The following is a 14830-nucleotide window of genomic DNA, read 5'->3' on the forward strand; positions in this document are numbered from 1 at the left end:
AACATGCTTATTAACAAAGTGGGCAATCATCTGCTAAAATGCCTCCTAAATGACATTGACTGTATTAAAGGGAAAGTTTCAATCTGTAAAGGGATTCATTGCAAAAATCCTATTATCAAGTGTTTCGTCTTTTCGGTTTATATTGTCAAAATCCTTAAGATACATTAACTTGAAGCAACAAGATATTTAGACTTGCTTTTAGAAAATAGATCTTGAATAAGTATTTGTCTTTACTGCATTCGCAACAGTATGCTAGTGGGAGTGTATGCAAACTATTTAAGAATCATGCTCTTAATGTTCTCCAACTATCTCAGCTTACCAATTTACTGCAGAAATGGTGGTTAAGAAATTAAGTTTTAGATGCTTGTATTGAATAAAAGCAAAAAATATGAAGTTCACGTTATCATTTCCCAAAGCTGCATCTTTCCAATTGTCTTCACTATGAGAAATACAGTGACCCATGATTCAATAAATCACAAGCCGTCAAGCTATAATATAGCTGCAGCAAGTGCGCTGGCGTTTGCATCAGCCAGATGCGGTTTCAATCTTCCCCCTTCGATCAGAACATTCATCAACTATCAAGGCACTGACTGCACAGAATGCCAGTTTCAGAGTTTGTAGTTATTTGCATGACCTGCTCCCGTGTTTTTTCAACTTTAATAAAGCTGTAGAATATTAAATATAATTGCATTTAAGATGTAATGCCGAGGTGTTCATTTAAGGAGTTCTGTCTCGTCTTATTCCACAATGAGTGTGCTTTTGTATTTTTGCATTCCAATTCCCTCATACTTCTACATCTGAAGCTGAGGTTTTTTTTTTCTAAACCAATACAAAGTAACAGGAATTCTGTTGGATTATGGACCTTTTCATGCTTGCTGGTAAAGTAATCCTACAAGAATTGTGCTGAGCAAACTGAGGATGGGATGGAGAAATCCCAATTGTCTTGGGTGAAAAATGGCTGAACCATCCAGATTTTTTTAAAACCATATAATTAACCAAGCATAGTTAAAATGTGACCTTGATACTGGATAGTGAACACAATACAGATGTTCCATCCTCACCATAGTGGGGAAATGAATTAAACTGTCATCCAACAAAATGAAGTAATGCCAAAAGTGTAGTAGAACATTAGACCTTGCTCTTCAGTCTAAGAATCCGGGAATGGCATGAACATAAGACAAACAGCCAAAACAATGTTATTGTTAACTCTCCTTCACAGCAAGGATCTGGGAATAAAGAGCAGAATCATTTAAGTTGTAAATCCTGGCAAAGGTGTAGGGGGAAGCCCAGCCTACAGCCAGACAGATGTCCTGTGAGGACAAACCCTTAGCCCAAGCAAAGGAGGCACAATGCTTCGGGTATATTGGGCCTTAACCCCAATGGGATACTACACGCCTTGCGAATCATAAGTGAGCAATGGCGTTGACAACAGAGTTAAATCTTTGCTTGTAGATGGCCAGACCATTTCAACTGTCTCCAAAGCAGAATGAGAGATGATCTGTCAGACTGAATTGACAAGGTCAATAAACATGCATCGTGCCCTCACAGGCAGAGCACATGCACTCTCGATGCCTCGTCTGACTTAAATGGAGGAGAGAAAGCAGCCCTGAAGGGAGTGGCCAAAACTTGGGGCATGTAACCTTTTCTAGGCTTGAGAATGTCTTTTGACAAGACCGGTCCAAATTCAAAACAAGAATTATGGACAAAAAGGGCCTGAAGATACCCAAAACATTTCACCTGAAGCCAAAGCAGTCTTCAGCGGAGGATGCATAAGTTTACTGCAAGTGGCTTGAACGGGAACCCATAAGGGCATTCAGTACGAGCATAAGTCCCAAAACGGGTCAGTTGTGGGGCAAAAAGGCCTCAGCCTTCCTGCACCTTGCAAGAATTTAATGACCAATGGGTGTTTGCCCACAGACAAACCATCCAAGGGGACATGGCCTGCCACTATAGCAGCAACATACACCATGAGCATGGACGGAGTCAATCCTGCAGCCAAACCCTATTGTGAAAAGTGAAGCATCATATGCATAGGGCAGTGTGCTAGGTTCTCACCCCAAGAGGAACAAAAGTCAGAGAAAACTTCACTTCAAGGTCGGGCTGCATAATATATCAAATTTATCAAGTGCTTGCAATGATAATGGTTTTAAAACCATAATGTTCAAAGCAACACAGATAGTTTAGGTGCACGATTGTCACTTGGTGTGTGTCTATGCAGTGTTCATAGGTGCCGAAATTACTCAAATTATCGAGCATGATATTGACTGCTATGGATCTGTGTGGATGGGTTTCAATTAATGGTTTGTCCCATGAAATCATTCCGTTCAGCGCACACTGACAACACGCATGTTAAACCAGAGCAGAAAGTGAATGTCTACGGCAAGAGCCGCTAGAGGTCATTTTACAACAAATTTGTTTAGGATATCCCACAATATGGTGAATTTAACTTCATATGCTTTTTACAAAAAAATAAAATGATTGAAGATAGATTTTAATATCTGCTACATGGCTAATGGTAAAACACTACATATTATACAGACAATATGCAATTTGGTAGACAAGACAACTATGGTGTATCTCTGGAATTGATGATTCTTTTTTTTATTCCATTAAGCTTTAGTTTATTTTGGCAGTGGGGGTTCCGATTTTCGTGGGCTCCAATGATGTCATCAGAGGATTTTTGTATTGCATATTGCATTTAATATTTTCCAACACTTTATTGCATATCACAGTGCATGGTCTCCAGAAAGCAAACTGGTTCTTGGCTTCCCCGAATGCCTCCAAAATCCTTAGGACAGTCTAAGACAGGGGTCAGCAACCTATGGCATGCGTGCCAGTATTGGCACATGGAGGGGTAGTCACTGGCATGCCAGCAACGGTGAGAGAGGAGTAGACTATTTTATATATATGAAATTCCACACCTGCATTCTAATCTACAGCTTGATTATGCAGCGTGTTTTCATCAGCTGAATAGGAGACTAAACAAAAAGTTAAAATGTGATGAGACAGCAGTATACCCAACAAACGTGCATCCATTCGTGAATCACAAGCCGGCAGTGCTTCACTTTCGGTTTAATCATGTGAGTAAATGCACCCGCTTTGCTTCGGTCAGGTGTGACAGCCTACAGTGTTTCATTTGTTTCTTTTTGCTTTCAGAACAGCATTTGATGCAATAAGGAAAACACCAAAATTGACCAGGAAAATAAAAAATGGCACTCCATGTCAAAAAGGTGCCGACCCCTGGTCTAAGAGTTAATTCTCCATAACCCCTTGGCTGATACCCTGACACGAGAGCATGTCTTCGAATCCGTTTCAGAAGACGGGGATTGTGCATCACAGGTACTGACAGGAGATGCTTTTCGCACCAGAGGAGAAGCTGGCTTGCCAGGTTCAACATTGGGCATGACCGCACCCACCTCTGGCAGTTTATGTACACCACAATAAAGTTGTCTGTCCAGTCAAGCCCTACATTACTGATTAAAACAAAAATGTCCAAAACAGAGCATCAATACAAGACATAAGCAGCCATGTCGCAAAGAACGGCCATCAACTCCAAGGCCCACTGAAAGTGTTTTCAGGGCCTGAAATTCATTTCTGAAAATGGGGGATCATAAAGCATAAAAATGTTTACAACAATCTCACCTAAATCTTACAGTGACTACTTTTCTCAATTCTTGTCTCTAGTTTTATTCATATGGAATGATGAAGTATTTGTTACAGCCTATATTATGGCCCTTCTCTTCAGTCTCTTGTTTACCAGCAAAACGTGATGCAGACATGTGCTAACAAGACATTTGTATTGTTGTTCTTGACAAATACCATAGACAAACACATAAACAGGTAGTTAAAACAAAATCTGTCATCACTACTCATCCTCAAGCTTGTATGAATTTCTCTCTTCCATTGAACACAAAAGATGTTATCATGTTAAGCAGGATGTTGGTCTAAGTCCCCAATAGGTCTTTTTATTTTTCAAAAATAAATAGGGACTTGTGAAGCGGACCAAGGAAGGGACGGAAACAGACGTCAGCTTAAGGGGTAAGCTTTATTTTTACACTTTTGTCACACACAACTATTCTCTGCCTTGTGTCAGGCTCTCTCCCCATGCTCTGTGGCTGCCGGCTTTTTATCCGCTCTCCTCACGCTACTGCAATTAGAGACAGGTGTTAGACATAATTTAGCTCAGGTGTGAGTGCCCTTACCGCTTTTCTCTCCCGGAACGGCGATTGACCACGCCCCCACTGCCACATACCCCCACCGCCCGACTCAGGCCGGGGCGTCATCCGGCCTGCCTACCACTCCCCCCCCTTTCCTGGAGAGGAAGTCAGCGGCAGCCATCTGCACCCCCGGTCTGTGGACCACCTTGAACTTAAAAGGCTGGAGGGCCAGATACCAACGGGTGATCTGGGCGTTAGTATCTTTCATGCGGTGGAGCCACTGCAGTGGGGCATGATCCGAGCAGAGGGTGAAGGCCCACCCCAACAGGTAGTATCGGAGGGTGAGGACTGCCCACTTGATGGCCAGACACTCCTTCTCTACGGTGCTGTACTTAGTCTCCCTAAAGGAGAGCTTCCGGCTAATGTACAGCACCAGGCGCTCCTCCCCCTCCACCACCTGCGAGAGTACGGCCCCCAGCCCTCTGTCTGAAGCGTCCGTCTGTAAAACAAAAGGGAGAGAGAAGTCAGGTGTATGCAAAAGCGGCCCCCCACAAAGTGCAGCTTTAATCTGTGTAAACGCCTGTTGGCACTGCTCTGACCATTGGACCGGATCTGGAGCCCCCTTTTTAGTGAGGTCAGTCAGCGGGCTGGTGACATCCGAATAATTAGGCACAAATCTTCTGTAATAGCAGCCAGCCCCAGGAACTGCCTCACCCCCTTTTTGGTCTTGGGTCTAGGGCAACTCGCAATCGCCGCGGTCTTGTCAATTTGGGGACGCACCTGGCCATGACCCAAGTGGAACCCCAGATACCGTACCTCCACACGCCCAACCGCACACTTTTTCGGGTTGGCCGTGAGCCCCGCCCGCCGCAGCGATCTCAGGACGGCCCTCAGATGTTGCATGTGCCGCTGCCAATCATTGCTATAAATGATGATATCGTCTAGATAGGCAGCGGCATACGCAGTATGTGGTCTGAGGATCCTATCCATGAGACGCTGAAACGTGGCCGGTGCCCCGAACAAACCGAAAGCGTCACGAATTGGTGTAATCCGAACGGCGTGGTGAAGGCCGTTTTTTCACGGGATATTGGTGTCAAGGGGATCTGCCAATAACCCTTCGTTAGATCCAATGTCGAATAAAATCGAGCCGTACCTAACCGATCAAGCAGTTCATCAACACGGGGCATTGGGTACGCGTCACTTTCCTATAATCCACACAGAATCGTACAGACCCATCGCTCTTGGGAACAAGGACGACCGGGCTGGACCAATCGCTGTGGGACTCTTCTATTACTCCCATCTCAAGCATCGCGTCCAATTCTTCTCGAACTACTTTCTTTTTATGTTCGGGCAAGCGATAGGGGCGGCAAAGTACCACCACGCCCGGCTCGGTCTCGATATGGTGATGTATGATGTCTGTGCGGCCCGGTAGCGGAGAAAACACGTCTGCAAACTCCTTTTGTAATTCGGAAACCTCTGTGAGTTGGCGCAGTGAGAGGTGGTCTCCACAAGGAACCGGGGTGTTGAGATTGCGGGCTTTGTTTACCTCCGGTCCGAGCTCCGCCCTCTCCGGAACTACCGTTGCCAACGTCACAGAGGCCGCCTCTTCTCTCCACAATTTCAGGAGGTTGAGGTGATATATTTGACGCGCGCCCCCTCTATCGGTACGTTTAACCTCATAATCGAGATCCCCTACTCGTCGTGTGACCTCAAAGGGTCCTTGCCACTTGGCGAGTAATTTAGAGCTCGATGTTGGGAGTAATACAAGCACTTTATCTCCGGTGCGAATTCCGTAGCTGAGCACCCCTGTCATACAGCCGGCGTTGGCGTTCTTGAGCCTGGAGCAAATTCTCCTGTGTTAATTTCCCCAGTGTGTGGAGTTTTGCTCTAAGATCAAGAACGTATTGAATTTCGTTTTCACTATTAGAAGGTCCCTCCTCCCAGGCTTCGCAGATGACGTCGAGGACCCCGCGTGGGCGTCGCCCGTACAGCAGCTCAAATGGGGAGAACCCCGTGGAGGCTTGCGGGACCTCTCGTACTGCGAATAACAGAGGGTCCAGCCACTTATCCCAATTTCTAGCATCTTCGTGTACAAATTTACGAATCATATTTTTGACCGTCTTATTAAATCGTTCCACCAGTCCATCTGTCTGAGGATGGTAGACGCTAGTGCGAATCGACTTAATGCCCAAGAGTTCGTAAAGTTCGCAAAGTGTTCGTGACATAAAAGTAGTGCCTTGGTCGGTGAGGATTTCTTTCGGAATCCCCACCCGGGAGATTATTTTGAAGAGTGCCCCTGCAACACTACGTGCTGAGATGTTGCTCAAAGGCACTGCTTCCGGATATCGCGTTGCGTAATCCATCAGGACTAACACAAAGCGATGTCCGCGTGCTGTCCGTTCTAATGGCCCGACGAGGTCCATTCCAATTCTTTCGAAGGGAACCTCGATCAATGGAAGGGGGTGCAAAGGTGCTTTTGGGGTGGCCAGTGGGTTTACGAGCTGACATTCGCGGCACGCCGCACACCACCTGCGGACGTCGCCGCCAATGCCCGGCCAATAGAAACGGGCTATTAGACGGAGAAGTGTCTTTCTTTCCCCTAGGTGACCGGCCATAGGATTATAGTGAGCCGCCTGGAAAACCATTTCCCGGCGGCTTCGTGGAATCAATAATTGTGTCACTTCCTCCTTTGTTTGAGCGTCCTGCGTCACTCTATACAACCGATCTTTAATAAGCGAAAAATATGGGTATGCAATGGCGATGCCCGGCCGGAGCTGTTGACCATCAATTACTCTCACTTGGTCAAGAGCATGCTTAAGGGTTTCGTCCCGCGACTGTTCTAGAGGGAAGTCCCCCTCAGGGAATTTCCTGAGAGGAGGGGCGGCCACCTCGCCCCTTCCCTCCTCATTCCGAGCAGCCGAGGACGGCCCCGGCTCCGCCTCCCCTGCCAAAGCATCGCACACCGCACACCTCTTTATGCAGGACCCATCCGCACAAATACCCTCTAAAATATCTTTGAAATTCGGCCAATCAGTACCCAAGATTAGCGGATGGGTGAGGCGGGAACTAACCGCTGCCTCCACACAGGGATTTTTTCCCCTGAATTTAATCGCCAAAGTCACCATGGGATACTTGTGAACATCCCCATGCACACACCTCACCCTCACCAGTTTAGCTAAACCCAAAGCCCCGGGTTGAACCAAGCGTTGGTGGATGGTGGTCTGGTTACAGCCGGTATCCAACAATGCTTGGTATGTACCCCCCTGGATTCTTACCGGAATACGGTACGCTCCAGCCCGATCGGGGGCAGCCTGCGGGAAGTCGGAGACCCGCACCACCATCCCTATTTCCATCAGCGGACACTGATCCCGGAAGTGGTCCGGGTCTCCGCACCTCCAGCAGACCGGCCCAGGCGCCATGGCCACACCCGTGCTGGCGGGCGCCCCACCTGAGGAGGAGAGCGGCTGAAGGACGGGGAAGGGGTAGGCGGGTTCTCCCACGGCCGGGAAGTTGGTCTCATGAAACCTCCGCGCCTGCGGGGGGGGGGGGCAGGAACGGACCCTGGGGAGAGAGCAGAGCGAGAGGGAAGAGGAGAAAAACAGGGGAAGACACAGGGGAAGGGGGAAGAGAGAGAGAGGGCTCTCTCTCCTCCTGGCTGAGGAGGCTCCGGATAGCAAGCCGGTCCTCTGCTTGAGCCCGCATTATCTCAAAGAACCGACGATCCTGGTCCTGTCGGAGCTCCAGCAGAGAGTGTTGGTGGCTCTGATGGAGAGTAGCGAGGGACTGGAGGACTTCCGCCAGCTGGGAGGACTCTATGGGGCGAGACTGTTCCATAACTTGGAACAAAAAAGATGTTCCTTCTATTCCCGGGTTTCGGCACCAGTGTGAAGCGGACCAAGGAAGGGACGGAAACAGACGTCAGCTTAAGGGGTAAGCTTTATTTTTATACTTAATTTTCCTTTTGTCACACACAACTATTCTCTGCCTTGTGTCAGGCTCTCTCCCCATGCTCTGTGGCTGCCAGCTTTTTATCCGCTCTCCTCATGCTACTGCAATTAGAGACAGGTGTTAGACATAATTTAGCTCAGGTGTGAGCGCCCTTACCACTTTTCTCTCCCGGACGGGCGCTTGACCACGCCCCCGCTGCCACATGACTGAAACAAACATTCTGCTGTAGCATCTGGACCAATCAGACACACAATGAATCATTATTTAATGAATAAGCCAACGGATGTCTCAAGACTGTAACAAGCAAAGGTCTAAGTAGGCCCAAGCCGACTCCATTATGTCTGCTCCCCCACTGATCATTATCAAGCGGGGGTAGGTTAGCTGCATGCCAGAGCAATTTTTCCCTCATAAGAAATGGACTCAAAGCCCAGAACAACAGAATTTTCTTCACTAAATTATAGACAACCTGTCTATAAATTCACATGTATATCCAGGAAATTGTGTAAAGGATCATTACTGTCTTGTAAAGTGTTTTTTGTAATGTATACTGTATGCATGACTTATGACAGACCTAACCTAAGTATCTTCGTTACTACAAAATAAAATTGGAAGAACACCAACTACAAGCAAGCAGGTTTGACGAATCAGTGGTCAGGTCTTAGCTTGCATGTTAGATCAAGGGTTAATCACATTACTGCGTAAGTGCAAACAAGTGTTCTCAAACAAAGCCGCAGTTAAGTAACCACTCTATCTAAGGCATGTCTGATGCTAGCAAAAATATCCCAACGTATCCCAACTTCCACTTATCATCAGCCCATTTTAGTTAATTACTCATCCAGCAATTTTATTGAATTTTATTGTTGAATCCGATAAAATGGTTATATAGTGTTATAAAACATTGTTGCTGTTTATGTTTTCATCACAGGTTTAATCCATTTGAACTCACATGCCTCACAGAGTATGCTGCTGCCATGAGCCCAGTCGCCCAGGCAACCAACATCTTGCAAGCAGAAGCAAATGCCCAGATGTGGTGGCTACTTCCAACAATCAAACTGCTGACCATCAAACTTGACAGAGACAAGTTGCCATTGAAGTACTGCAAGCCTCTGGTTGATGCTCTACAGGTGGGAATAAAGAATCATTTTGGCCACATATTAGGAGACCTTGAGTTGATCGCAGCCGTGATTCTTCTTCCAAAATTCCAGACAACTTGGTCCCACATGGACCACTTGGATGATTCCACAATCAGAATGGGTAAGACCCCATGGGGATAGTAAAATATAATTGTATTGGTGTACATTTTGAGACTTTGTAATGTTGGCAAATTCACAAATGAATTATAAATGCATGGAGAGTGGATAGCATGCAACACATTTTTTAAACCTCAAATTAAAGCAAACTAGAACAAAACCATGAAATGGTTGAAGTCATGACATGTTATAAAGTTGTATTAATCCTATAATTTATATTTCAGGAATAGACCATATAAAGCAGCACATGGAAGAACCCTCCCTGCAGCAAGGTGATCCCACTAGGTCCAGTTCATCTGATGAAGATGACTTCTTCTCTGCCCTGCAGTCATCGCAAGCACAAGACAGCTCCAAACAACTGGACGGATACTTGGCCTGCCTCAGTGGCCTGTGAAAGGATATTTAGCATAGTTGAATATTTCAGTTTCAAGTAATGATTGGGTTGTTATTGTAGGGAAGGATGTGAGGAGGAGGAAGGTGGGAGAGATGGACAGAGGAATGAAGAAATTGGAGGGAAGGAAAAACTGGATATTGTACTTTAAATTATTTAAGTTGTGAAGAAATGTTTGCTGATACAACATTTGATATTTTGGTTTTACTCCTGTTGTAAATTTCAGTCATATCTTTGTCATGTTTACATGTTAGAGCAGCGTTTTGTGTAAATGTCTTTGATAGAGGGAAGAGAGACCCCGATGATCTTCTCAGCTGTCCTCACTATCCTCTGCAGGGCTTTGCGGTCTGAAACGGTGCAAGTCCCAAACCAGGCATTGATGCAGCTGCTCAGGATGCGCTCAATAGTCCCTCTATAGAATGTAGTGAGGATGGGGGTGGGAGATGTGCTTTCCTCAGACTTCGAAGAAAGTAGAGACGCTGCTGGGCTTTCTTGGTGATAGAGCTGGTGTTGAGGGACCAGGTGAGGATCTCCGCCTGGTGAACACCAAGGAATTGGGTGCTCTTGACGATCTCCACAGAGGAACCGTCAATGTTCATCGGAGAGTGTTCACCTTGTGCTCTCCTAAAGTCAACAACCATCTCTTTTGTTTTGTCCACATTCAGCATACAAATGACATGCAAACAGTTATTTGTCTTCCAAAAAGCTTGCATCTCTGCATAATGGAGAGGAAATACACTGATGTGAAGCATCTTTGGCTGCTTCTGCACCATGTGCATGTGCTTGCATTACTACAAGACCGATTGTTTGCTCTAACATGTCAACATGGCGGCCAGCTCTTCTAGCCGCTCATCACCTGGACAATACCATCCCTACAGTGAAGCATGGTGGTGGCAGTATCATGCTGTGGGGATGAACTTCAGCGGCAGGAACTGGGAGACCAGTCAGGATCAAGGGAAAGATTAATTCAGCAATGTACAGAGACATCCTTGATGAAAACCTGCTCCAGAGTGCTCTGGACATCAGGCTGGGGTGAAGGTTCATCTTCCAACAGGACAATGACCCTAAGCACACAGCCAAGATTACAAAGGTGTGGCTACAGGACAACTCTGTGAATGTCCTTGAGTGGCCCAGCCAGAGCCCAGACTTGAACCCGATTGAACATCTCTGGAGAGATCTGAAAATGGCTATGTACCGACGCTCCCCATCCAACCTGATGGAGCTTGAGAGGTCCTGCAAAGAAGAAAAGGGAGATAGTGCCCAAAAATAGGTGTACCAAGCTTGTAGCATCATACACAAAAATACTTAATTGATTGACATCCCGAATATGTATATACATTTGAAGTCAGATGTTTACAAGCACCTTAGCCAAATACATTAAAACTCAGTCTTTCACAATTCCTGACAATTAATCATAGAAAACATTCCCTGTCTTAGGTCAGTTAGTAACGCCTAATTTATTTTAAGAATGTGAAATGTCAAAATAATAGGAGAGAATTATTTATTTCAGCTTTTATTTATTTCATTACATTCCTAGTGAGTCAGAAGTTTACATACACTTTGTATTTGGTAGCATTGCCTTTAAAATGTTTAACTTGGGTCAAACATTTTGGGTCTCCTTCCACAAGCTTCTCACAATAAGTTGCTGGAATTTTGGCCCGTTCCTCCAGACAGAACTTGTGTTACGGAGTCATGTTTGTAGGCGTCCTTGCTGGCACATGCCTTTTCAATTCTGCCCACACATTTTCTATAGGATTGAGGTCAGGGCTTTGTGATGGCCAATACAATACCTTGACTTTGTTGTCCTTAAGCCATTTTGCCACAACTTTGGAGATATTCTTGGAGTCATTGTTTATTTGGAAGACCCATTTTCGACCAAGCTTTAACTTCCTGTCTGATGTCTTGAGATGTTCTTCAATATAAAGTGCATCCGGAAAGTATTCACAGCCCTTCACTTTTTCCACATTTTTTTATGTTACAGCCTTATTCCAAAATGGGTTAAATTCATTATGTTCCTCAATAATACAAACAATACCACATAATGACAATGTGAAAGCAGTTTGTTTGAAATCTTTGCAAATTTATTACAAATAAAAAACTAAATAAATCACATGTTCATAAGTATTCACAGCCTTTGCTCAATACTTTGTTGAAGCACCTTTGGCACCAAATACCTCAAAACCAGTTGTTGTTGTTCTTCTTCTTCTTCTTCTGTTGTTTTATGGTGTCTGGCAATCCAACTTAAATGGTGCATTCCCGCCACCTACTTGATTGGAGTGTGGAGCGCAAAATGGTTGAAAAGTTGGAGAGAAAAAAAATTATATTGATCAATCTTGTATCTTTTAAGAAATTAAATAATTCTTGATAAATTCTTGATTGCTTCTGGCCATTTTCTAACAAAACCTGAAGTGACACATCAGTTACTCCCAGAGATCTTAAAGCTCGAATTAGATGGAATCTTGCTCTTTCATATGCATCACATTTTATAATTACATATACTACTGATTCTTCTAGACCACATTTACCATTCTCATGTTTCCCTATTCTGTACAAACACTTATTCAATGCACAATGTCCAATACGCATTCTAGAAATTGAAACATCCTCTTTCCTGTTTCCAAATGTTCTTCTTTCTAGACCAACTATTTCTTGAATGTGATGCAAGTGTCTACCTTTAATTCCACTGTCCCACTCTTTCTGCCATATCTTTCTTATTTCACTCGGTGGTCTGCCTCCTCGTTTCCTTTTACACCCACATGTGATGGTAAAACAAGTTGTTATTAAAAACGTCTGAGATATTCATCGCTAATTCTTCTGTTACCACCTTTTTCACCTGAAGCGCCAGAGAGTAGTCAATTAGCTTGCTTGTGATTGAATGATTGCTTGATTGGCAAATGTATGTGGGTGTGTACATGATCTATCACACTATTTAAGGATAGAGTGTGAATTCAGAAGCATGATTGCTTTGAGTGAGGAAGAGTCCTACAATAATCTGAAGTAGAAATGTGGATTTTTGTGGGGATGGCAAATGTTTGGAGAATTGTATTGGTATTTAGAGATGGGCAGATCGAGGCTTCGTGAAGCAATGAAACAGTCGAAGCAAATGTGCCATTTTGTTTCGAGGCTTCGAATCAATCCGAAACCCGTCTCCACGGTGACACCTAGTGGTCACTTGCAGGTGTTGATCTGAAACAACCTTTACAAAGAGCTAATAAAAAAATGTGTTGTTTTTTTTTTTTTTTTGTATTTTTGTAATATATGAAGCTTGTAACCTGTAGTCTCTTCACATTGCATAATGTGATTTTGGTCATGAAAAATGAATATTAATAAAAATAAATCAAGCCACAATGTCTCCCTTTCTTATAGATTTTTATTCAAAAATATTAATTTCTCTGCTGTTGAAGGACTCAGCCTACTTCTTTTTTACAGATAATTTCTCCAGCCTTTGAAAAAATTCTCTCACAAGGGACACTTGTTGCTGGCATACAAAGATATTTTTTAGCTAGGACATACAAATGAGGAAAGATTACTGCTCTCTCTTTCCAGTAAGTTAGAGGATCATGAGTTCTGGGCAAAAACGCATCGCTGAGGTATTTTTTCACTTCCACTGTGGCATCAGCTGCAGGATTGTGTATCATCTGGGTCTCACGGATACGATTGTCAAAATGTTCCCATAAACTGTCTTGTGTTTCAACTGGTGTTGATGATGGGCCTGATGTTGACATTTGTGGTTCTGAATTAAAAGAAAACGGCAATTAGTAACAAATCATAAACTGACAACACATATGAAGTATAAATTTCATGAATCACATTACATAAGATAACATAGACTGAAACTCACCAGGAGTTGTGTTTGAACGCATCAGTGAAGCACACTCCAGTGTGATGTGCTTTTCAGCATCCAGGGCTTTGGCAGGATTTCCAAAAGCCACATTTTTAAACCTTGGGTCCAGCAGTGTAGCCAGTGCCAAGGCTCTAAAAGTCTCGTACCCTCCACATCTGGAGTGCAGACCTTCTTGTAGATGTGAGCCTATGAGCCAACACAAGAGAAAACCATATTAATTAAAATAATGACAACAATATGAGAGTTATGGCCAATTACACGTATGGTCATAGTGTCCTACCTAATTGTACAGTTGATTCCTGCGTTGCATTTCCTTTTTCTGTGCAAGCTTGTGCTGCAACATCCTGTACAATGGTATGAGCTTTGAAGCAGACACTCTCTGTTCCTCTGACATCTCTGTTGTTGCTAGTTTGAATGGTTGAAGAAGTGTCAATGACTGTTGAATAATGTCATACTCAAGACTTGTCAGGGGAGCAGTATCACTGTTTAAATTGGCAAGTGCAGCAGCCACTGGCTCACGTTGCTCATACAAGCGTTGTAGCATGTCGAATGTGCTGTTCCATCTCGTTTCAACCTCCTGTATCATTTTCAGACTTGGTCTGCCCATCAAGCTCTGCATCTCCACAAGCTTGTCCTTTGCTTTGCAGCTGGATCTGAACAACCCCACTATCTTTCTGGCTTTCTGGCGAATTTCATTGATGACTGGGGTTTGATCCAGGGCCTTTTTCACTATCAAATTCAAATTATGAGCAAAACATGGGACATGGCGAAGGTTGAGTAGCTGGGCACTTAGGATCATGTTGGATGCATTGTCAGTCACCATGCAGTGAACTTTGGAGGTTATTCCCCACTCAGCCATTAGCAAGGCTTTAGCCTCCATGAGATGCTGGGCTGTGTGGGTTTGGTAAAACCTCCTTACACCCAGTAAAACAGTTGCCATTGTTGCCTCTGGTGTTATGTAATGGCATGTTACACCAAGATATCCATCCATATTAATGGAAGACCACATGTCAGCCGTAAGGCTAACAAATTCCGCCTTTGTAGGTCCTCCATTGTCTTCTCCTTGGTTGTGTTGTACCTTTCGCTGACCATTGTTTTAAGCACCTTCCGGGATGGGAGGACATAGCTTGGATCAAGCTTGTTCACAAAGGCCCTGAAACCCTCATCCTCCACGATGGTGAAGGGCTGCAGATCCTTCACCACCATGTTCAGAAGAGCCTCATCCAATTCCCTCTGTCTG

The 14830-nt window shown here is 44.5% G+C and overlaps 1 long non-coding RNA gene across 1 annotated transcript; it reads right to left on the bottom strand.

Annotated features, from left to right (window-relative positions):
• Positions 1 to 13198: 13198 nt before the first annotated feature.
• LOC127625309 (uncharacterized) lies at positions 13199 to 14624 on the bottom strand. Its single transcript, XR_007968274.1, has 3 exons — positions 13871 to 14624; positions 13588 to 13776; positions 13199 to 13479 (listed from the first exon to the last, which is right to left on the bottom strand). It is a non-coding gene; the product is annotated as an uncharacterized LOC127625309 (long non-coding RNA).
• Positions 14625 to 14830: the final 206 nt, after the last annotated feature.

This window comes from Xyrauchen texanus, chromosome 31 (genome assembly GCF_025860055.1).
Source record: "Xyrauchen texanus isolate HMW12.3.18 chromosome 31, RBS_HiC_50CHRs, whole genome shotgun sequence".
NCBI classification, from domain to species: Eukaryota; Metazoa; Chordata; class Actinopteri; order Cypriniformes; family Catostomidae; genus Xyrauchen; species Xyrauchen texanus.